The sequence below is a fragment of the Schistocerca americana genome, chromosome 7 (genome assembly GCF_021461395.2).
Source record: "Schistocerca americana isolate TAMUIC-IGC-003095 chromosome 7, iqSchAmer2.1, whole genome shotgun sequence".
Taxonomy (NCBI): Eukaryota; Metazoa; Arthropoda; class Insecta; order Orthoptera; family Acrididae; genus Schistocerca; species Schistocerca americana.
Window position 1 is genome coordinate 568533590 of NC_060125.1, and position 26384 is coordinate 568559973.

Genomic DNA, 26384 nt, shown 5'->3' on the forward strand with positions numbered 1-26384 from the left:
TCTGATTTACACTTTATTTTATGTATATGCCACCTACGTCGTAGCTTCGGGAGGCTCACCTCGAACCACTTTTCTTGGAGTCCGTCGTACTCACCGCAGGACAGCTGCTCGCAGTTCCTGGACGCACGTGAACTGGTTACCGCACACATGTTTCTACAGAGGCCCGAATACGTGGTATCCACAAGGGGCAAACTTAGAATGCTGTGGGCGCGGCAGTACCTGGAACCCCATGTCAGCGAGGCAGTCGTGGTTGTCCGACTAGCATGGAGACAAGCGTTGTCGTGTTGCTAGCGCACTCCTTTCGCCCATTTTCCTAGCCATGTCGTTCGAAACGAGCCGCGCAACCTCCGAAGAGTCTCGACAAACGTCGTGCTCTTAATGGTGGTCCAGAAAGTCAATGAGTTTTATTCCACCTTTGTCCCAAGAGGTTGTCTCCATGTGTTTTTGCTCACTGAAGGCGCTGTAGAGAGCTTCCTATGCTGGTGTCTGTCTGTCTTCTTCTACTACAGTGATTGGGATTTGGTGTCCGGCTCACGGTAGTGGAGCCAAGTCTCTTCGGCAGTCATGAGTTTGGCCATGAGGCCTTCTGGATGCTGACTGGGGCGATGAAGGGATCAGTGCGCACGTCCTTGCACTGTTGTGTTTGTGCTGCATTCAGGAATTCGGTGACCTATCTGGTGGACATCTTCCAGAGTTCAATATGCGGTGCAGACTGCTTCTGACCTGTGGGCGCCTCCAGTACCGCGAATGTGGTGCACCTGTTCTCCTGAACATGCTTTCCGACTCTTGAAATGTTGACTGATCACCACAGCCACTTTCCTTTCAGAACAATTTCCTTGCTCCGTCGATGTGCGGTCACCTGTTCAGCCATCCACCCATTTATACATGGCTCCTCCTGACAGAGCGCTATCACCACACACTGCCACCAATCGCCTGTGAGTATTCGCAGAAACCACGTCATCCAGCGCTGTCTTTGATGGTCACACTCCATCTCGTCCGCTGACGTAATGACAGCAGCGGGGAAAACTGTGTTGCACTGTGCAAGGACTACACTTCTACTGATTGTCCTGCCATCTATGGATGGACCAAAGTACAACATACTTGCAGCTGTAATGTTGCGTCACATGGTACATACTGAATGATGGGAAGCAATAAAGTGTAAATAAGTACTGAATCGTCTACTATTCATTTGTCTTGGAACACTGCCAACATTCCCGCGTGTGTCACGTCTCCTTTCGTTTAAGCACAGTACACGAGCAATACGTGTGCCAGCACTGTGACAAGAAGACAGTGGAAACTTTCCCTCGCGGCTCATGTGCCCTCGGCAGTCGTGATGCGGGGGTTAAACACAACCCGTACCGATTCAGACAGCCACTGCGCGAATCGTCGACTTATCGCGGCGAAACAGTAGTGTGATCATACTTGTTTTGATGCTGACCTTGCTTTACGTTCCGAACTGACGTCCAAAATAAATCGAATGACCTTTGGGGATTCTGAATAAGGCTTTCAACGATTTTCCCACCTCACTCCGATTACTGAAATGATTCCTGGAACCAGGCAGGAAAGATATTCCTCTCTCTCTTTCTCTCTATCCTTCATTCTGTTCATCTTACTGAAAGTTGGTGCACCATCCGTAATCACCTTATTCTGTTCATCTAACCTATCTTCCCGCCTTCGTTATCGACCTCTGTGCAAATTACTCGGCTTGTGCTGCTGTACCCCGCGACTATGACCGCCGAAGGTCAAGGCAAGTAACCGCAGTTGTAGTGTTGTCTTTTAGTTCTCTATTAATTCCCAATACTATCGCTACGGGCTGTTTACTACGTGTCAGAAATGTACTACACTTGACGAAGGTGACATTAGCCGTTAAACGGAATGGCACATCCTCTCGAAAAAGACTACCGGCACGGAGTGGGAAAAATGATACAAAAGTTGCCAACGCAGCGCAATTTCAGCGATGTTAAGTAATGTTTACGTGTCAGTCGAGATGAAAGTGTGATGAGTCGGCTGTCTTTTCGCACGACGCAATACTGTTTTTGAAAGAAACTTTCTGTTCGGACTAATAACTGTTATAATACTCTCGTTACCTTCTCAATCCTTCTTGAATGCTTTAAGATAGTATATCATTCCGTAACGTAGTAACAGCTGCATCCATATCATGGTGGATCAGTTGAGAGCTTCCTAGTAATTTTCGCGGAAGTTTCGCCTGTTAGTAGAGACGTGTTTTCTCCGGCAGCCTGGATCGTTTGTGACATATCACAGTACCTATGACGACGCGAGTACTATTACAGTTCCAACTTTAGGCAGGGCAGGGGAGGTGGTGGTGGACTGATATATTTTAATTGTGAGCGATACTTTGACTAAGAGATACTTAAAAATGTTTATCCTCTGTTCCCCGTTCATTGAGACACTTTTATTTAGTGAAAAACCTATACTGTCGTAATTCACTTAATATAAATCAAGCCAATGGGGAAAACAGTATTTGTTTTGTCTCTGTCAATAAGAATTCCACTCACATCTACGCCGGCCAGAGTGGCCGAGCGGTTCCAGGCGCTTTAGTCTGGAACCGCGCGACCGCTACGGTCGCAGGTTCGAATCCTGCCTCGGGCATGGATGTGTGAGACGTCCTTAGGTTAGTTATGTTTAAGTAGTTCTAAGTTCTAGGGGACTGATCACCTCAGATATGAAGTCCCATAGTGCTCAGAGCCACTTTTGAACTCCCCCAGTCTCCGCCTCATTTTATACTGGCAGATGCGCCTCTCGTGCCATCTGGTAGTCGATTCCGCATTACACGGCGGTTTCCGGGTACTTTTGACCTGATAGTGTACTGTCCCTTGTAATTGGTAATTGTAACACGGACTGGAACTGGAGAGATTAGCGCTGGACATATTAATGGCGAATGCGAGACAGCGGTTAGACATCGCGGACGTGTTGTTTGCCGCCGCAGGCTTTACAACAGGAGAAGCTGCGGCGGCGGCCGCACACGCCCGCGACACGCACGGCTACGTGTCCTAATAGACGCCTCGGAAACACCGCGGCAGCAGTCGGCATTCCTACACACCGGCGGCGAGCGCTACGCCCCACTGTTTACGGGCCGCAGATCGGAGAGCCGGTAATAGTCCGGGCCGTCCCTTTTCGCCGTCGCCTTTGCACTTGACAATCTCCCGGGCGCTCCACCCCCGCGAGTAATGACGGTCGTTACCGGTGGCCGCAATCTGCGGGCCCCGCTTGTCCCACCTGCGCCCCCGCCGCCGCCGCCTCCGCCTCCGCCGCCGACGCTCGCCCGGCTAACTCTCTAATTGGCGCTTCACGGCGCTGCCCGCCGCGGTAATTGCGTGCCGGCCGGTGTGTTCTCGGATGGCCTCGGTGCACGCACACGCTAATCGCCGTGCCGCACTGCTCTTCCTCCTCGCCTTTCTCCCTCTCCTCCTCCTCCTCCTCCTGCCTTTTCTTTCCGCCGTCTTTCCCTTCTGCGCGCTGCTGCGACGGCCGCCCCGCCGGCTCGCGGTAAAAGGTTTCAATAACCGAAATTAAAAGCGGGCGAGGCCGGACGCCTCCTGCGCTTCCGTACGGGCGATCGCTTCGGTATTGCTACCTTAGTCCGGGACCGAAATGCGGCACTTTGCGATGACCTAATGTGGGAGGGTCACGTCGCCCTTCCTGAAATTGTCTTTTGCAGGGAATGCAATGAGCCATTGTTCCACTTTCGCAACGGAGTCACGACTGCTGGCTGACGAACAACGTCTGACCGGCGCACTGGCTCGGAAATTAGAGATACCTGAAGGAATTCGTGTCAGTTTCTACGCTGAATACGGCGCGGAATTAACGCAATTCCTAGTGCATATCTGTGGAGAATCGCTTGCGCAGCGAGTAGTCCCGTGTCACTGGAAAAGAGCAGAAATCACCCTTTTTTACGACAAGGATACAAGTTCGGATTGCACAGAATTATCATGCAGGTGCCGCTGACGTTCGTCAGTTGCTGCAGCCCCGAGTATAGTCTACGCCCGATCAACCAGTACGGATTCTGCTAAAATCGTAGCATATTTTATTCACACAAGACAACTTGCAAACAACAGAAGCAGCTGAATAGTTAGATTCTCTTTCCCTGGACGTTCCAAACTCTATCACATCGTCCACTCAAATGGCTGAAATGTCTCTAAGCACTATGAGACTTAACATCTGAGGTCATCAGTCCCCTAGAGTTAGAACTACTTAAACCTAACTAACCTAAGGACTTCGCACACTTCCATGCCCGAATAGGATTCGAACCTGCGACCGCAGCAGCCGCATGGTTCTGGACTGAAGGGCCTACAACCGGTCGACCACAGCGGCCGGCCCATCGTCCACTACTAACCAAGATTCGATCACATGGAGTATCTTCATGTTTACACGGTATCTCTCCTAAGAGATGGCCGGCCGTAGTGGCCAAGCGGTTCCAGGCGCTGCAGTCTGGAACCGCGCGACCCTTACGGTCGCAGGTTCGAATCCTGCCTCGGGCATGGATGTGTGTGATGTCCATAGGTTAGTTATGTTTAAGTAGTTATAAGTTCTAGGGGACTGATGACCACAGCAGTTAAGTCCCATAGTGCTCAGAGCCATTTGAACCATCCTAAGAGATGTGAGGCTCATTTTCTCTGATTTTTCGGCAGATATTTGCAAACTTCTTTTGCAACGTGTGGCTGTAGGCCTTGTCAAGCCAAACACCTGGTCATCAAATCATGCAATTCCCAATGTCGATGGAGATCTCCGGTGCGTTTCCCATAGCAAGCAAAATGATTTTTAAAGTGGAATTTTACATGCCCATTCAATAGAGTGGTTCCACATTATTCTAGGACGATATTAGTTTGATCGATATGTAGTAACATGGACTGCCATACCCTTTTAAATACTCCCTGACGGGTCCGAACAATTCTGCAGGCTTCCACGACACGTCGATGGAGAGCACCGCCCTAGCCCTCGCTGACTGCTACTGTTATACAGTAGCGCTGCTAGGTGGCTGCTGGAGTACTGGCTGTTCTTCACGTTTTACTGTTCCTGTTAACAGATACTGATGCAAAGAATTAGGCATCAGACTACTTTGAGACCACTCTACTGAATGAGTACGTAAAATATCACTTTGAAAATTATCTTGTTTGCAACGAGAAACGAAACACACCTTCCGTCGACGCTGGTCTTCATATGAAAAAGTGATGAGTACTATTTGTCCGGCCTGACTGCACCTGCGCGTTGCAAAAACAAAGCTGCAAATATCTGCCGAAACATCAGAGAAAGTGCGCCTGACGACCCGTAGGACAAACACACGGTATACGTTATGGGCTCGAGGATGATTCTACGAGGTGTTTCTAAAATACTCGAACAAACTTTGGGGTCAGGTTCGTTTCATCAAAAGAAAAACGTTCGTATAAACTCATGTCCGAAAATCCTTCGTTTTCCGAGTTATTAATGAAAGTTTACAATGTAAGTGATTGGAGCTGATCAACATATAAACTCATAATGAATGCTCGAAATGTTTTCCACTTTTTACTTTTAAACAAGAATCCACGCAACGAATCAAGGTCTGTCACACCCCTTTAAATACTCCCTGACGGGTTCGAGCGGTTTTGCAGGTTTCCATGAGAAAGAGTTTCTACGCTGGTCAAAACAATTAGGGGATCCGTTGAGATATCTAGGTTCCGAAGTATTGTCATCGGCAGAATGAACTAAAAGGGTTCGAGGTTTTTCTGTCGGTTCTACGGAGTGGGGACAACAACATTACGGTCACCGAGATAGTGGTAATAACGGTAAGCTGCTGAAGAGGAGGTTGGTGTTGACCTGTGTCTACTCTACCAAACGAACTACACAAGCAATTGTGTTCGGATAGTGTAGCGAGCAGGTAGTGCAAGGCAACAACAACGTGACTTACCCGAAGCTATTTTATGGTGAGCCACAGGACGGTTGGAAGCGGGACAGACACACAGGGAGGTGGCAGCTGCTATTTGAGTGCCGCAAAGTGTAATTTCCAGTACCTGGACGCGATTTCAGACAACAGGAACGGTTAAAAGAAGGCAAGGCCAAGGTCACCCACGAGTAACATGAGCAAGAGATGACCGTTGTCTCCGGTTAACAGCCAGTCGAGACAGGAGGCTGAAGGCAACTCAGCTGAAACGCACCCTCCAGGCACCAACAGAACGCGCAGTATCAACACGAACAGTCCGAAATCACCTTCGGGAATGTGGCCACGACGCACGAAGGCTTATGGTGTGTGTCAAATTAAAACCACGACACCATTTAGCCTGCAGAAACTGGGCGGAAGAACATTAGGATTTGAGTCGTAACGAGTGGTGCCGGGTGCTGTTCACAGATGAGTCAAGATTTTGTGTTCAGCCGGACAATCGTCTTTCCCCCATATAGAGAGAACGTGGAACTCGGAACAATCATGATAATGTGCAGGAAACATCACCATATCATGCTGGTAGACGAATGGTGTGGGCAGGAGTCAGTATTGGCAGATGTACGGACCGCTGTGCCGTTCAGAATGGCGCTTTGACTGCTCAGAGATATAGAGACGAGATCCTTCGACCTTTTGTTGTGCCCTACGCTGGTGCCACAGGAGATGGGTTCCTTCTGGTGGGCGATAATGCTCGTCCCCACAGAGCTGCACTGGTGGACAATGTGATTGAAGCCGATGATATTGAACGAATGGAGTGGCCACCGTATTTAAACCCCTATTTAGCATGTCAGGGAAGCACTTGGCAGACGCACTGCAGCCAGACCAGCACCTCCCACAACGCTTGCAGAGCTGGATATTGCACTCATAGAAGAATGGCCAAATATCCCTCAAGAGCTGATTGATAACCTCATACTGTCCATGCCACGCAGGTGTGCAACTGTACTGGCCGTCCGAGGTGATCACACGCCATGTTAGAGGGCAACGAGAATGTTTTTTTCACTATTATGGTAGCCCCATGGTGCCTCGCTCTACGTAAACGCCATGTAAATCTCACGTAAAGAGTTGAGACAGCAAAATATCGTACTGCATCACACACAGATTACAATTGTAATCGATATCTGAGTAAAATACATTACCATATATCCACTGTGTATACCTCACCTGATCCCCTAATTGTTTTGAGCAGTGTACATCCGGGTTGTCCTTTGCACAGACAAATCATTTTAAGTGCCACCAGCACTGAGGTGGCGTGAACGTGCAGGCCATGGAACCGGTCTGCTCTACCTATCCACCTGTCATGGTCGATACCAGCCAGTGCATCCACAACACTGAAAGTGAAATGTGCTACAGCTCCATCAAGCATAAACATGTTTGTTCTTATCTGCAGGGGCACATCCTCTGGTAGGTCTTGGAGGATATTCTGTAAAAAAGCCCTGTACAGAGAATCAGGAAGACTTCTCGGAGAACGTATGGCCCTACAGACAGTCGGACAATGTATGGCCCTACAGACAGTCACCTGCAATTGCAGTCCAGCCATTAATCTTGAACTGGTGCTGACGTCTAGCCTGTACTGAAGCATGAGAAGCCGGCTGCTGTGGTCGAGCGGTTCTAGGCGCTTCAGTCGGGAACCGATCTGGTGCTACGGTCGCAGGTTCGGATCCTGCCTCGGGAATGGATGTGTGTGATGTCCTTGGATTAGTTAGGCTTAAGTAGTACTAAATCTAGGGGACTGATGACTTCATATGTTAACTCCCATAGTGCTTAGAACCATTTGAAGCGTGAGGACTGCAATCGGTCCATATCTGGCGGTTTTGGAAATTTCTTATTCCATCTCTTACAAACGTTGCCTCGTCTGTAAACAAAACTGAAGAGACAAACAACGGACTGGCAGTTTATGCAACAACCAATCGGCTAATGTTCTCCCGTGGTGGGTGTTTGGGAGGCGTAAGGCTCTGCTCGCGTTGAAGATGATACGGATACATGAATGGCTCGTGAAATATCCTCCATGGTCTACTTGGAGATGTGCCACATGCCAGAGTCAACTGTCTTGCGCTGATACCTTCGATAGCGCGTACGACGTGCTCATCCTGGTGAGGCGTACGAGCAACATGTGGTCTTCCTCGATCAATACGTCTGTGGTGCTATGGATCCTCTCTCGGCAGTGCGACGATACGCAGCACCTGAGCTTCGATGACTGTATTGTCTTCGGTCTGGAAGCGCCGTCTGATACAGAAATGCCTCTTGTCCGCTACAATTCGCGTGGCCGTACATAAAACACGTCTCCTGCTCGCAAACTTTCAGTTAACTCAGTGCCTGTATGGAATGGTGGGGAGGGGGCGGGGCGGGGGGGGGGGGGGGGAATGAGGTGAGAAATGGAGTGGAAACTACCAGGGATGAATTTATTTGCCAGTAGTACGCAGCTACAAAAAAATTTTATTCAAATGGACAAGAGATATTCCTTTTCAAAATTACAAACTCCAAACTGACAAAGAGAAACGTGGAAGGCTTTATAATACAATTAATTTTCCTCAAAAGATCATGAGATAATCTTGTTCAAGTTACTGAGAGAAATTTCAAAATGGTAACCGGAAACACAGAAGGCCTTTTAACATTAAATAAATAGAATTTTTTTGATCAAATGAGCATTAGATAACCTTTTTAAAAGTATTGAAGAAAATTCTAAAACAGGATAACAAAATTCGCAGAAGGCAGTGCGATTTACGTACAATCGCTATTTGGCAAGACTGCGCAGAAGGCGTCTTATTGCATTAGAGAACAATACACTCATACAATTCTTAGTCGAATTGTATCCGCAATAACAAAACAATGTGGCAAAAGCGCCAGCAGATTAAAAGAAAACGCAAGGTCTGACAGCTAGAGGCTCTCGATTAAGTGGAAGGCACTGTTTTTCAATTACAACTGTGAAAAGGATACTATTTTAAAATAAATATACATGCAAGACAATTTCGCTGAAATGCGAGACTACCCGAATTGCGCAGAAGCCAACTTATAGCGTTAACTAATTCTGTTATGAACACAACGAATAAAACAGAAATACCTAAGCTGGCGAAACGCGAAGTTTCAGCGAGCTTACGATTACACTCCTTACAGAATCAAGAGCAAACAGTGAAATTAATTTTATTTGAACTGCAAAGACGTTCAAAATCCAGTCATCATAGATTGCTTCCGCTTACTGGTGACAATTCAGAAATAACAGTGAACTACTTGACTCCAAGCCAATAGCCTTTCACGAGTTTATCGGCTGTTGTAACATCAGATTAATTGCGATTGAATGGCGAAGCAGCCAACCCCTCAAAACAGCAGTAATTGCCGGCCGCGGTGGTCTCGCGGTTCTAGGCGCGCAGTCCGGAACCGTGTGACCGCTACGGTCGCAGGTTCGAATCCTGCCTCTGGCATGGATATGTGTGATGTCCTTAGGTTAGTTAGGTTTAAGTAGTTCTAAGTTCTAAGGGACTGATGACCACAGCTGTTAAGTCCCATAGTGCTCAGAGCCATTTGAACCATTTTTGAACCAGCAGTAATTACGGGCGCGGCAACAGTGACCAGTATCACAATAAACAACGCACAGCGCAAGTCTATAGTGCAGTCTCTCTTCTTTTTTTATCTCCATGCGATGAACTAAACTTTTGTTATACACAAGAGAACGTTCCGATAACAATTCTTTTTTACTCTTTCTCGTAAATTTTGTGGACACCGCAAGCGCTTCTCAGAGGTGCGACGACCTTCGGCACGCAGACGTTGGTGGCCAGATACACACGGCTGTGCTCGCTCCGGAGGAACGCCATGCGTTGCCCGCGTTGTTCAGCCACATGAAACAAAAGTACACACGCTCCTGCTCCAACAACAAACACAATATACATACAGCACACTTCTTTGATCATTAAACAGAAAAAGGGATCATGCATACAGTCGGCTACAATAAGCTGTTGTCTGTAAAATTTTGGGACACAACACGGTTTATTAGCTCTAAGTTTTTTATGTGACGATTCTGTCATGAAATGTGTAGCTTCTGGAATGGAAAAAGTAGCAAGCCCTGGCAAAAAACAAAGCACACTTGTTCATGGGAGTTTATGGTACTGGCTACCACGCAATGTGGATGAAGCGGCCTGCAGCGTAGCAGCCATGCATTTTCGAACATACATAGTTTGGACGAAATATGCGAACACTGCTAGAAATGAATGCTTGAACATCAATACATACGCTAGTCAGGCCTGGAGGCTGTGCTGTTGTTTTCGATTACGAACGGAATTTGTTCAGGGTCCTCAATATGTTGCAAGCGGTAGTCGTGGTTAGAACAGCGTTCCGTGTAGTTCTGAGTGCATTATGTGGTAGTTAAGTGAATTCGAGCGTGTTCAATTTGATGGTGTTCGTATGTTGGGTGCATCCGCGACCAAAGCAATCGAAGCATTTGATGTTTCAAGAGGCATCATATTTAAGATTTATGACTCATTCGCGGAAAGCGGCAAATATGATCAGGTAAGCTACAACGAGTGTGTGTTGAGTCATCGTGACAGGCGGTCATTGAAGGGGACTGTGATGAAAAATAAGAGGACGACAGCTGCAAAAGTCACTGCAGAACTGAATATCGCATTCGCGAACACTGTCAGCGTTAAAACAACACTAAGGGAGTTCAAGGAGCTGGGAATTGCGAAGGGGAGGTGGAATTAAAGAACTACGCATCAATGGCACAAATGTTCGTAACGGGAAAACATGGTGCCGAAGCCATACAACCTGAACAGTGGAGCAATGGAAGAATGCCCCCCGTCTTGCACCGGTGTACCGTAGGTGCCTATAAGAGCGTAGCGTTCCAAAGGATTGGAAAAGGGCACAGGTCATCTCCGATTTCAAGAAGGGACGTCGAACAGATGTGCAGAACTATAGACCTAATGTCTATCAGTTGTAGAATTTTGGAACATGTATTATGTTCGAGTATAATGACTTTTCTGGAGACTAGAAATCTACTCTGTAGGAATCAGCATGGGTTTCGAAAAAGACGATCGTGTGAAACCCAGCTCGCGCTATTCGTCCACGAGACTCAGAGGGCCATAGACACGAGTTCCCAGGTAGATGCCGTGTTTCTTGACTTTCGCAAGGCGTTCGATACAGTTTCCCACAGTCGTTTAATGAACAATGTTAGAGCATATGTGCTATCAGAGCAATTGTGTGATTGGTTTGACGAGTTCGTAGATAACAGAACGCAGCATGTCATTCTCAATGGAGAGAAGTCTTCCAAAGTAAGAGTGATTTCAGGTGTGCCGCAGGGGAGTGTCATAGGACCGTTGCTATTCACAATATACATAAATGACCTTGTGTGTGACATCGGAAGTTCACTGAGGCATTTTGCGGATGAAGCTGTGGTATATCATGAGGTTGTAACAATGAAAAATTGCACTGAAATGCAGGAGCATCTGCAGCGAATTAACGCATGGTGCAGGGAATGGCAGTTGAGTCTCAATGTAGACAAGTGTAATGTGCTGCGAATACATAGAAAGAAAGATCCCATATCATTTAGCTACAATATAGCAAGTCAGCAACTGGAAGCAGTTAATTCCATAAATTATCTGGGAGTAGGCATTAGGAGTGATTTAAAATGGAATGATGATATCAAGTTGATCGTCGGTAAAGCAGATTCCAGACTGAGATTCATTGGAAGAATCCTAAGGAAATGCAATCCGAAAACAAAGGATGTAGGTTACAGTACGCTTGTTCACCCACTGCTTGAATACTGCTCAGCAGTGTGGGATCCGTACCAGATAGGGTTGATAGAAGAGATAGAGAAGATCCAACGGACAGCAGCGCGTTTCGTTACAGGATCATTTAGTAATCGCAAAAGCGTTACGGAGATGATAGATATACTCCAGTGGAAGACTCTGCAGGAGAGACGCTCAGTAGCTCGGTACGGGCTTTTGTTGAAGTTTCTAGAACATACCTTCGCCGAGGAGTCAGGCAGTACATTGCTCCCTCCTGCGTATATCTCGCGAAGAGACCATGAGGATAGAATCAGAGAGATTAGAGCCCACACAGAGGCATACCGACAATCCTTCTTTCCACGAGCAATACGAGACTGGAATAGAAGGGAGAACCGATAGAGGTAGTCAAGGTACACTCCGCCACACACCGTCAGGTGGCTTGCGGAGTATGGATGTAGATGTAGATGTCATTTTGTCAGATCAATCTTGTTTCACATTGTTTCCAGCTTCTGGCAGAGTTTACTTCCCAAGAGTAAAACTTGGCGGGGTTAGGTGATGATCTGAACAGCGATTCTACGGGCCCCATGGTTACTGTAAAAATCGCGTTACTGTCAAGGATTATGTGACTAGTTTCGCGGATCAGGTCTACCACACGGTACAATGCTTGTTCCCCAATGCTGATGCTATGTTCCAGAACGATAGGACCTCTATTCACACATCTCGTGTCGTCGAGGACTAGTTTTGTCAGCACCAGGACCAGTTTTGACATCTTCCCTGTTCACCAGTCACCAGATAACAATGTTGTTCAACCTCTGTGATTTGCTTTGGAATGAAGGGTGCATGATCGCTATTCAACTCCATCATTGTTAACTGAATCTGTCCACGTCTGTAGCGTAGCGAATACGTTACCCACTACCACGCAGCGGGCCAAGGTTAGATTACCGGCAGGGGACTGGGTGTTGTGTGTCCTTCATCATGATTCACTCGCAAGTCGCCGATGTGGCGTCGCCTATGAAGGACTTCTAATACGGCGGCCGAACTCCCCCGCATGAGGCCTCGTGGCCAACAATGCCATACGATCATTTCCATTTTTCTTTCACTTCTTGCCACTATTTTGCAAGAAGAATGGTATAAGATTCCCTCGAAAACTATACAGGATCTGTATTTAGGCATTCTAAGACGAGTGGAAGCTGGTATGATGGCCAATAGGTTTTCTACGCCGTATTAAGCATTGTTTGTTGTGAGATTTTTGTCCACCCTCTTTATGTCTTTGTTTCCTGTTCTCTTTGGTAAGCGTCTGACCTATTTTGTTCCCATTGTTGAAACTCGACCTGTCAGTTGCCTAGAAACGTTCGCTCGATAGAAGTCATGCTAGAAACTATCTGCTTTAACTGCCTTCAGTTATTTGAGTTAATTCGACAAATATTCGAGCGCGCGTAATTCCCGAACCTGTCCGGTGGCTAGATAGCGCCGACTCGCGACACGTATGTGGTCTTTATTCTATGTGTGGCACTGCCTTACTCAGTCTTAAATTTTAGTGATGCTACGTGTCCTCCTGCCACGTCAACAACCGATTGCGGTATTCTAGTCTACGAAAGCGCTGACAATACAGAAGAAATGGACGGAGCTCACGAGGTTATGCAGCGGAAAAATTACTGTTACAACAGGACATCAAGGAGACAGCCATGACTGATCCAAGTGAAGGAAATCACTCCGAAAACGGTAGATCGAAGATGCTGTCGCTTAACGGAGTGTAAAATCAAGGAACTCGTAGGTAAGAGAGGATTCAATAATCGTTTCCAAAAATTCCTTATCCAACAACCAGGACGTAATGGAGACCAGGCGCCTAGTACCGTACAAAACGCTAGTCGTGCTAAAGTATTTTATGTGTACCGGATGATCAAAAAGTCAGTATAAATTTGAAAACTGAATAAATCACGGAATAATGTAGATAGAGAGGTACAAATTGACACACATGTTTGGAATGACATGGGGTTTTATTAGAACAAAAAAATACAAACGTTCAAAAAATGTCCGACAGATGGCGCTTCATCTGGTCAGAACAGCAATAATTAGAATAACAAAGTAAGACAAAGCAAAGATGATGTTCTTTACAGGAAATGCTCAATATGTCCACCATCATTCCTCAACAATAGCTGTAGTCGAGGAATAATGTTGTGACCAGCACTGTAAAGCATGTCCGGAGTTATGGTGTGGCATTGGCGTCGGATGTTGTCTTTCAGCATCCCTAGAGATGTCGTTCGATCACTATACACTTGCGACTTCAGGTAACCCCAAAGCCAATAATAGCACGGACTGAGGTCTGGGGACCTGGGAGGCCACGCATGACGAAAGTGGCGGCTGAGCACACGATCGTCACCAAACGACGTGCGCAAGAGATCTTTCACGCGTCTAGCAAGATGGGGTGGAGCGCCATCCTACATAAACATTGTACGTTCCAGCAGGTGTTTATCAGACAGGCTGGGGATGATGCGATTCTGTAACATACTGGCGTACCGCTCACCCGTCACGGTAGCAGTTTTGCTGTCCAGTGCCATCTGTCGGACATTTTGTGAACTTTGTTTCTTTTTTTTGTGCTAATAAAACCCGATGACATTCCAAGCATGTGTCAATTTTTACCCCTCTATCTACATTATTCCGTGGTTTATTAAGTTTTCAAATTTATACTGACTTTTTGATCACCCTGTACATTTACAGTGTCAGAGGTAAGGTCCATATGGAAGAAAAATAATGTTGTTCTGCTTTGAGTGTGAGTCTGATGATATGGCCAATCTCCTGAAAATGGCTTCGTAGACAAAATTGTACAGCAATGGAAAAAAGGAAGTTTTATTTTGTACAATAACAGGTAGAATGGTAAAATGTGATCAACCTTACTACAGTAGTACACAGAAATTTGTCCAATAACAGGGCCCGAAAATTAAGTTTGAGGGGAATTACACAAAAAGTATTGTATTTCAAAGCATTTATAGGTATCTACACAATATTTTTAACTTAGATTGCTCTGATGCAGAAATAGCAAGTATATTTCACAAGCTTCCGCTAAGTACATGGTTACTGATTTGCTTATTAATGCTACAGTCTTCAGTCAACTATTTGAAATTAAACTCTTCTTATGACAAAATACAATGTTTTCAAGGAGTTATTTACAAGAAAAAATTATGTCATATAGCAAGAATGTTGAGTTTTCACTGCAAATTAAAATTTGAAGCAGAAAAGCGTCAGACCTTCTATACAACAACAAAAACAGTAATACTCCTCAAGTGGGGAAAAGAAACAAACATCATGAAACCCCGGCATATAGGATCACGTTTATGATTTTGTGATACTGCAGATCAGTGCTGGGTATGACGGAGTATTTTGCAGTAGATACAAAGTAGGCACCGCCAGATTTCATGAGAGGGCAAGCGCCCATTCTTCCGTCCCCCCCCCCCCCCCTCTTCCCTCTCGTTCCTTGCGGATCTATGAATCAGACCATTTGTAATGGCCATGGAGCAGGTTGCAATCAATATGTCATGGATAACACTCTTTGAACCTAGGTCCGTAGTTGATAAGCATTTTTAAAAGATTCTGTTCCACCAGTAACAGTCTTTTTGGTTTATTTTATCTACTATCGTACAATTTAATGGGCCAGTTCGGAATTGCTGAGTGTAGAAAGCATCAGAATCTGCCATGGCACGTGTTGCCATGTTGATCTCTTGCAGTATCTCACCCAATGAGCAGTATATGAATGCGACCAGGGTACGTATAGCATCGAAACCGCGTGGTAGATTGTAATTACAAAGGGCTCCAAATAGGCCGCTTCCTGAAGTTTTGGCCGGCCGTTGTGGATGAGCGGTTCTAGGCGCTTCAGTCTGGAACCGCGCGACCGCTACGGTCGCAGGTTCGAATCCTGCCTCGGGCATGGATGTGTGTGATGTCTTTAGGTAAGTTAGGTTTAAGTAGTTCTAAGTTCTAGGGGACTGATGACCTCAGATGTTAAGTCCCATAGTGCTCAGAGCCATTTGAACCTGAAGTTTTGCATACACGAAATAAGGCCACGGAAATGACGCAAAGATTGCTATTCGCACTGGGGTCGGGGGTCTAGAACAGTGGTTTATGACCTTTCTGAGACCATTATCCCTGAGTACAATGATATATTGCTTAGAAACCCTCCAGCCCCCCTCCACCTCCGCCCCCCTCCACTCTCTCTCCACCATTATCAACAGTAGCGCCTAACTGAAATTTAAAATGACAAATAATTTTAGAACACTTTTATTTTTTAAATGACGAAAGGTATATGATATTTAGTATTTGTAAGTGATCCGTTAAACCACTAATTAATCGGTCAGTGAGACAATTGGTACATCTTGTTTCTAGTAACACTTTTTTTTTCTTTTGGAATTATGAGGCAGTTCCCAGTGAATGCTACCTACAAATCCTCAGAAAAGAATGCTAACAACTCACATTGACGATAGTTAGGTGGTACAATAAATGCTTCCTCAACACAACTCTCCCTCGCGAGAACTGCTTCATTCACACCCTTCATCCCCATTCAAAAAAAATTAAAATCTGTACTCTGTATTTACTGCTTATAAACCACTTGGTTGCTGGACTCCTTACTTCTGAACCGGCAGAAACTGGAAGACTCCAGGATACCAATGTTTTGTGTGTGAACACTGCCACTGATAATAATAATAATAATAATGTGTAGGCCCTACAGCAGTACTGTAGCCATTATGCAGGTACTATCGTGTTGTGCTGTCAATTAGTTCGTTTATTGTTGTGTTGTTAGTAATGAAGCAATTTCTGCTCTGTTACGAAAGCTGTTGCGATTCGAAGAATGCATTTTCGTGAGATATTTGAATATATTGTGACGCACATGTCCAACTTTACTATCTTAGGCCCATGGTGCAGAGTATAAAGTAAGTGCAGAGTACAAGTGTGGGTGTGTAGTGGATGGACTGTGCGACGATGTTGATACATTGCTTTCAGAATATGTAACCACCACCACATTGTGTCACACATTATTGCTAGTATTTGAAAAAAAGTAATTATTGGTGACTTATGTAATCGGTATCAAATTTTTTACAAAATAATCGTATTAGTAGTGATCTTTAAAAAGTAATTTAGTTTAGTGTCTGCAACACTATTAAACTCTTATGCTTATACTTTTTCTTTTTTCCTTTAGTACGTACTGTGTATCGCGGTATCCGTTACAGGTATAGCGCCTTCCTACGACACCAGTACCCAATTTATATACTTTCCGATAACGATTTCTGTTTATAATCTGCGACTGAACATCAGAGCTGTAACGCAATATTTCTTTTGCCGCAGCAAGAAAGTTTCGTAAAAAAACCTGTTTTATTTTTGTTTCAAAACGTGGCCAAGATTATGACGCCATACTGTTTATCTCGGGTGACGCGTATTGCGCTGATGCAGTCTCCTGAATCCGATGAATAAAGCTTGCGTATTCACTTCATCTCAATTGATATGTCGGACCTTGTTTGGATTTCCTGTAACAAGGGCGTAACACGCAGCTAAAATTTTAATTATGTTCAGCTAAATCTACTTTAAATAATTTTTCTGTAATAAAATTGGTAGATACTGGCGACAAACCAAAGATTATGTTTATCTCGGTGGCTTTTTGTTGCAGGTCATAAATTCCGTCAGGTCTAACGATTACGCTTCCGTAAAATTCAGACTTAGAGTCTTACTTTAATCCGATAAATTCAGTTAAACATCCAGTAAAATTGACTCTACGGGTTCGTTCATCAATTTATAAATTCATTAATACTTCACGACTGTGTAGCCAGAGAAAAAATTACTGCACTTCTTCATGTTTTATTGCAGTCGTAACATGTACAGTTGACATATCGCAGACGTTAGCAGTTTGACATCAAAGTACAGACCGCTCCATCTAGTTTCATTTTCCAGTTAATTACACTGTTGTAATTAATTCGTAACGAATACCAAAGGGTTGCAACACTAGGCGGTGAGATACTCTTCACGTCGCTGGCCTTTTCTGTAACTACAATAGTGCTCGGCCTGTTGCCCCTTTTGGCAGCGACAATGACCGTGCCTACGTTACATTGCAGCTATTGTCTCTTAGGGCAGCGACAACCACGGAGCCTATGCCATGTTCCAGCATTCGCGTTGTCATCATGCAACATAAGAAATACTTATGTACCAACAATAATAACAAATAACATCGTCTCAAACAAAGTTTGACTTGTTTGCATTATGATTCAGTAACTATGAGTAGTGGCAAAAAAGTTATGAGACTGCCAACAGGACGAGCAACTGGTCACGCTGTGTTTTTCTACTTGTGTACAGCTGTGTTTATCCCTTCCAGATGCTTAGTTCGTGTTTCAGCTGCGTATAACCATCACGTGAACTATTTTAGAGCGCCATCAGTGAAGGTGTGTTTCTGTTGTGTTACGAAAATGGCACAGTGGAATTTAGAGCAAGTTTATACCATCTAGTTTTGTATTAAACTTGGAGAATACGCGAGTGTGACCTCTGAAAAGTTAGACCAGGTCTATGGGGAACATTCCTTATGAAGAGCACAAATTTTTAAATGGTTCAAATGGCTCTAAGCACTATAGGACTTAACATCTGAGGTCATCAATCCCACAGACTTAGAACTACTTAAACCTAATTAACCAAAGGACATCACACACGCCAATGCTCGAGGCAAGATTCGAACCTGCGAGCGTAGCAGCAGCGCGGTTCCGGACTGAAGCGCCTAGAGTCGCTCGGCCACAGCGGCCGGCACACAAATTTTTAGGCTGGCACAAATCATATTTGGAAGGCTGAGAATACATTGGAGATGAACTTCGTTTAGAGAGGCCTTCAGCTTCAAAAAGCGACGAAAACGTCGAACGTGTTCGTGCTCTTGTGAAACCAGACCGACGTTTAACTGCAAGTATGAAAAGTGATCTGTTAACCTTGAGCGTTTTCACCGTACGTCAAATTTTTACCGAAGTTTTGCAGATGCGAGAGGTTTGTGCCTAGTTGACCTTCTTGAGAGGATCGCCAATGGCCACGAATGGTTCAGTCGTGAGATCACAGGTGATGAATCCTAGATTTCCGAATACGATGCCTGAAAGAAAGCGGCGAAGTGAGAGTGGCATACTGAGACATCTCCTCGACCGAAACAATGTCGATGAGCAAATCAAAGTTCGAAACAATGCTGATTTGCTTGTTTGACTGTAAGCGAATCGTACATAAGACATTTGCTCCTCCAAGATCGACAGTTAACCAAGTGTTTTACAAAGATGTGTCTGAAAGGCTAATGAAGAATGTGAATAGAGTGGATGCTGCTTCATGACCACGTCCCATTTCACAAGGCCACTTCCATCACGGAGTGGTTGGCCTCACAAGGCATTCGTATCGTTCCCTGTTCACCTGATCTCAGACCTTGTGACTTTTTACTTTACCCAAAATTGAAAAATGTTTTAAAAGGGCGACATTTCGCAATTCAGGAGAACATTCAAAAGAATGTAAACTATATGTTATAGCCTCAACCAGCTGAAGCCTTTCAGAGCTCCTACCAAGACTGGGAACGACTCCACCGGTGCATGGTTGCCGAATTGAACTATATTGATAGGAACGATATTGTTGTTTGGAAAATAAATAAAATACTTAGTAGACAGTACAATCTCAATACCCTTCTCCCACATCTCGTATACTATCATGTCTCCAAACCTGTACACGTTGGTCGTTGAAATTACTGTTGAGGCTGCGGTTAAATTTAGAATTTAGTTTCGCCGTATCGTTCACTATCGTTTTCAGCGGTAAGCTGAAGTGCTCGATGTAGATAAACCAAAAATCGTCGCTATTGAACAGCGACGATTTTTGGTTTATCTACATCGAGCACTTCAGCTTACCACTGAAAACGAGTTTAATTATGATTTACTGCTTGTTGCGTAGGTAACAAATGTATTCCTCCGGAAAACGGAAGTTCCATCAGCTCAAGCACCGCCCACCCCCCCCCCCCCCCCCCCCCCGCCCTCTGCACCGATGCAAGATGCTTTTCGCCACGCGATCGTTTCAGCCGCGCTCTCTGAAGTCGGCACGACCGGTTCTCCCCTTTGGCCAGTATTCGTTATTTCCGGCAATAACCTCTGCTGTGTCGCTGCCTGCAGCTGGACAGTTCGGCCAGTGCCTCCCCCCGCTGTCGTTGTTTTTCCTCACCCCTAATACGAGGCTTTAATGCGCTGGGGGGATTCACTGTTTCCTCTCCTTCCCGGTGTTTATTTATTTATTCGGGGGTGATGGATCGCCGTCTCCACTCACAGCCGGTCCTCCACGTTTCCGTAACTCTTTTTTTTTTTTTTTAATTTTTGCTGCTCGCCTTTTTTCCGAATTTCCGGGTCACCCCCTGAGCTGATGGCCGAAGAGTGCCTTTTAGCGATAAGCCGAGCCTAATTGCGAGCGAGGCGACAGCAGGGTCCGCGGATTTGCAGAGCGCATCGATTCGCCCGGCGCAAAATCGCCGGCTGTTTGCTGGCGGGAATAAAAAACACGGGGCAGGAGTGCGCGGACAAAAGCCGAGCGCGTCGCCTCTGCCGTCTGCGTTGCAACTGGGGATTCCCCGCGCGGCACCCGATCACAACAGTCGGCGATTAATCCGGAAACAACAGCGACGCGTATCGATAGTCTGTCGCTGGTGAGCTGCGCCTCGCCTCTCGAATATTGTAAAAAAAAAAAGAAAAATGTTACACTGTTTGAGGAGTTAGGCGGGCATTTGTCAAGAGACCGCTTTGGGTCAACTGCTCTGCACAGCTTGCGAAATGCCTCATTTTTGCCCGTTTATTTTTTACCGTGCTCTAGCGCTAACCTGCCAGTCTGCATCGTTGTTTGTCCACTTTCCCGCTTTCTGCCAGTGTTTAGATTTCAGAGTAGGATCTGTACGCTCAAAAGTGTTGTTGTGACAGGCACGGACGTGTTCTACGGTTTCGAAAGTCCTAACTTCTGTAAATCCTATTGCAAGGTCTTCTACTAACGCTCAGTCACAATACTACCTCACATCTGGTATCGAAGGGGAATAATTGATGCCTACACTGACCTCATAACTTAGATGTTCTATTGCGTTGCTGGACGACGATTCTGGAGGGATCTACGTTTCTCCAAGGCCTGTCGGTATCGTTTCCTTGCACCCTGCGTATGAAAGACTTACCACTGCATGTAGGCTGTTCCAACTTCGGATAGTAAACTCATCAATAAAAGCTTAACATCACCTCAGTTCCGAGAGTTCCGGAACATGTACAGAAAATTAGAAGAGAGATCAACATAAATATTATTTCCGTCCCTTTTTACTGCTCTTGAAAACCACATATTGCATGTTGTACCACCATACAGCGATACCTTCAGTGGTGCTGGTCCAGACTGCTGTACACACCACTACCTCTAATACCCGGTAGCACATCCTCTTGCATTGATGCATGCCAGTATTCGTCGTGTTATACTATATACAAGTTCTTCAAGGCACTGTTGGTCCAGTTTGTCCCAGTATCTCGTCCATGTCCGAACAACATCGCTTTGGTCCACTCCGAGACGCCTGGACACTTCCCTTGTTGAGAGCTCTTCCTGGAACAAATTAATAATGCGGACGCGATTGAACCGCGGTATTGACCGTCTAGGCATAGTTGAACTAAAGACAACACGAGCCGTGTACCTCCTTCCTGTTGAACGACTGGAACTGATCGGCTGTCGGACCCCCTCCGTCTAATACGCGCTGCTCATGCATGGTTCTTTACATCTTTGGGCGTGTTTAGTGACATCCCTCACCAGTCAAAGGTACTGTGTCTGTGGTACGACATCCACAGTCAACGTCTATCTTCAGGAGTTGTGGGAATCGAGCGATGCAAAACTTTTCTTGATGTGCGTATAACTACAAATGTCATTGATTCAAGTATATAGCCGAATAATAATAACAATAATAATAATAATAATAATAATAATTTACGAGGATGTAAAGAGCAACTGATAATAGATGTAGAGGTGACATATCAAGCTAAAACTAAACAAAGGTCGCTACACTACGCATACATTGATTACCAAAAAGCTTTTGATAGTGTACCCCACTCATGGTTACTACAGATATTGGAAATATACAAAGTAGATCCTAAATTGATACAGTTCCTAAACATAGTAATGAAAAATTGGAAAACTACACTTAATATCCAAACAAATTCAAATAATATCACATCACAGCCAATACAGATTAAGCGTGGAATATACCAAGGAGACTCATTAAGTCCTTTCTGGTTCTGCCTTGCTCTGAACCCACTATCCAACATGCTAAATAATACGAATTATGGATACAATATTACTGGAATATACCTACACAAAATCACACATTTGCTATACATGGATGATCTAAAACTACTGGCAGCAACAAATCAACAACTCAACCAATTACTAAAGATAACAGAAGTATTCAGCAATGATATAAATATGGCTTTTGGAACAGACAAATGTAAGAAAAATAGCATAGTCAAGGGAAAACACACTAAACAAGAAGATTACATATTGGATAGAGCGACTGCATAGAAGCGATGGAAAAAACAGATGCCTATAAATATCTAGGATACAGACAAAAAATAGGAATAGATAATACAAATATTAAAGAAGAACTAAAAGAAAAATATAGACAAAGACTGACAAAAATACTGAAAACAGAATTGACAGCAACAAACAAGACAAAAGCTATAAATACTTATGCTATACCAATATTGACCTACTCATTTGGAGTAGTGAAATGGACTAACACAGACCTAGAAGCACTCAGTACACTTACACGATCACAATGCCACAAATATAGAATACATCACATACATTCAGCAACTGAAAGATTCACATTAAGCAGAAAGGAAGGAGGAAGGGGATTCGTTGACATAAAAAACCTACATTATGGACAGGTAGACAATTTCAGAAAATTCTTTCTAGAACGAGCAGAAACTAGCAAAATACACAAAGCAATCACTCATATAAATACATCGGCTACACCACTGCAATTTCATAACCACTTCTACAACCCTTTAGATCACATAACATTAACAGATACGAAGAAAGTAAATTGGAAAAAGAAAACACTACATGGCAAGCACTCGTATCATCTAACACAGCCACACATCGATCAAGAAGCATCCAACACATGGCTAAGAAAAGGCAATATATACAGTGAGACGGAAGGATTCATGATTGCAATACAGGATCAAACAATAAACACCAGATATTACAGCAAGCATATTATTAAAGATCCCAATACCACAACGGATAAATGCAGACTTTGCAAACAACAAATAGAAACAGTAGATCACATCACAAGCGGATGTACAATACTAGCAAATACAGAATACCCCAGAAGACATGCCAATGTAGCAAAAATAAAACATCAACAGCTTGCCTTACAACATAAACTTATAAAACAACACGTTCCCACATACAAGTATGCACCACAAAATGTACTGGAGAATGATGAATGCAAATTATACTGGAACAGAAACATTGTAACAGATAAAACAACACCACATAACAAACCTGACATCATACTCACCTATAAAAAGAAGAAATTAACACAACTAATCGAAATATCCATACCCAATACAACAAATATACAAAAGAAAACAGGAGAAAAAATTGAAAAATACATCCAACTGGCTGAGGAAGTCAAGGACATGTGGCATCAGGATAAAGTTGACATTATACCAATTATACTATCAACTACAGGAGTCATACCACACAATATCCACCAGTACATCAATGCAATACAGCTACATCCAAACTTATACATACAACTACAGAAATCCGTAATTATTGATACATGTTCAATTACCCGAAAGTTCCTAAATACGATATAACAAATACCGTACAGTTAAAAGGAAGTCACGCTTGATCAAGGTCCGCATCACTTTCCATTTTTGACCAGACATAACGTCTGAGACAGGAAAGAGAAATAATAATAATAAATGTATTGAAAGGAAACTGTTTCTTAACAGGGACTGATAAACCGACTCTCAGCGGAAATAAAACAAAACACACCCGGTCATTCTCATGATCAAAAGTATTCGGACACCTAATAGTGGACTTCAGTTTGTGGTGTATCCATCCTTCTGTTTTATGACAGCTTGACCTCTTCTGGGGACATTTTCAGTTAAGTTCCTGTATGTCTGTGGAGGAATGGCTGTCATTTCTTCGTCAAGAGCCGAAACCACAGTAGGCAGTGATTTATCTTCATTTTATTTTATTTGCTATAATTTACAGATGACCTGCCACCTAGTTACTAAGACTGTTCGTGTTTTCGCAATATGAAATTGTACATATACGGACTCCTAAGCTTGCTTTGTTTCTTTTTATTGTAACAATGTTTGATAATCTTGCATCTTGTAATATACTTAGGAAAACGGCGATCCATGAACGAGTTATGCGAAGGGTAGGAAAATAAGTAGATCTGATGAAAATGTACGCACAAACAATTCATAGCAGTTTCAGAAAAACTGGATGATTTATTGAAGAGAAAGAGCTTCAGAAATTGAGCAAGTCAATAAAGAGTTGGCCTACTTCTGGCCCTTACGCAAGTAGTAATTCGGCTTGGAGGTCATTGACAGAGTTTTTGGACGTTCTCCTGAAGGATATCGTGCTGAATTCTATCAATCGGCACATTACAGCTTTAAAATATCTAACTGGTGGGAGGGCCCCGTGGCCCCTTACAGTACAGCAGTACTTCAACGATATTCTACTCCTCCTTTTGTTGTCCTCCATGGCAAGCCATTTTGGGCTTACATTTCAGCGAGATAGTGCCCGCCCGCACACGGCGAGAGTTTCTACTGCTTGTCTTTGAGCTTGCCAAACTCTACTTTAGTCAGCAAGATTGCCGGATCTCTCCCGAAAATGTGGGGGGATTATAATGAGCAGGGCAGTCCTACCAGCTCGAGATGTTGACGACCTAAGGAGCCAGTTTGACAGAATTTGGGACGTTATCCCTCAGGATGTTATCCAACAACTCTGTCAATCAATCCCAACCCCAATAACTCTTTGAATAACTGCCGGAGGTGGACCAACGCGTTATTGACTTACTAAACAAGTAAACATCTTTCTCTTGAATAAATCATCAATTTTTTTTTTTTTTGAGATAGTAATCACACCTATCAATTTCCGATCCCCTAGGATAATTTCATCGTGATGTGTCGTTCTTTTCTTCCCTTAGGATGTACTTGTAATCTGTACTGCTGCTACTGTCACCTGCCTCGCTAGTATGGTCTGTGGAATCATGAGTTGTCTCTGCATGTTGCTGCCTGCACTGTCGTCGGTACAAGTTTTCTTAATGCGGTGCTCTAGATGTCCTGTCTGTAAAGTCGATGACAGCGGTCGACAAGGTCTCAACTCTAAGTGATTGCGTTACGAGTGCGTCGTGTGAGTGTGCTATTCATCTTTCCTGCGACCAACAGCCACAGTAGAGAACTGTGTGTTCTCGGGTCCCTCTGTCTCCACAGGCACAATCAGTATCCTGACCGAGATTTACACGCAGCAGATGAATGTGATATGGATCATGGCCTGTCAAGAAATGAAACATGCTGGGATTAATATGTTTCATCCTCCGTCGTTCCGTGATATTGGAGAAGAATGCATAGACCCTACGGATCGTTCCACATTTGTCCCGTTCCCTTTGACATCAGTTCACTCTTCAGGTTTTGAACTCTCTCAAGGTCCGTATTTCTTCCCCTAAAATGTCTCTGACTGTGTCTGATCTGGCCGTTTTCAACCAACATCTTGCCATGCGATACGTAATAGTTACGTGTATCGGTGTATCTCGAGTACCAGACGTAGTGCCTCCACCGACGTCGTGGCGAAAGCCTCCCATAGCCCCATGGGCCTCAGACGCTGGAGCGATGTCGATGTTCTTACCATCCCAAATGTCTTCCGTTGGGTTCAGGTAGGGGTTCTGGATAGGCCAGCCCATTTCAGCAACATTACTGTCCACAAAACGTGGCCTCACAACTCCTGCTTTATGAAAGGGTGCATCGTCATGACGATACTAACAATCACTGTCTCCGATTTGCTACATGCTTGTACCCAGCGCATAGTGCCGTAAAATGTATTCATATCATTCAGCGTTTATCATTTTCGTAAGTGGCGACAAGGTGGACCAGAGTAGGACTGTTGATATTTTCGACAATATGAGGAATCCGATACATCAGTATTTAAAAAAAAATCATTATCGGCCCTCGATACATCGAAAAATAATCAACTTATCTATAAATAGAAGAAAAATATATGGACCTATTGGTCTATAAGAGTATCGGCTGCCGGCAGCGGTGGTCGTGCGGTTCTAGGCGCTTCAGTCCGGAACCGCGGGACTGCTACGGTCGCAGGTTCGAATCCTGCCTCGGGCATGGATGTGTGTGATGTCCTTAGGTTAGTTAGGTTTAAATAGTTCTAAGTTCTAGGGGACTGATGACCTAAGATGTTAAGTCCCATAGTGCTCAGAGCCATTTGAACCATTTTGAGTATCGGCTGCACATTGTAAACATAACGAAGGGTTTAGAGCTGTATATTTATGTGTTGATTTATTACTATTATGTTCCCTTAGAGCACGAACTGAGAGGAAAGCAGTGTACATTCACGCTTGGCGATAACCACTTTGCTAACAATGGTAACTGCATGTAAGCGGCGCAAAAACGGTGTCCGTCGTTCGGTTTCGTCACATAGCGCATCTGTGCGGAACACCTTACGACCAC

General features: G+C 44.5%; 1 protein-coding gene across 1 annotated transcript in view; it reads left to right on the plus strand.

The window, feature by feature from the left end:
* The window catches only part of LOC124623095 (zinc finger protein basonuclin-2-like), a 549889-nt gene that overhangs the window by 172662 nt on the left and 350843 nt on the right, over nucleotides 1–26384 (plus strand). The gene's annotated exons all lie outside the window — the stretch shown is intronic.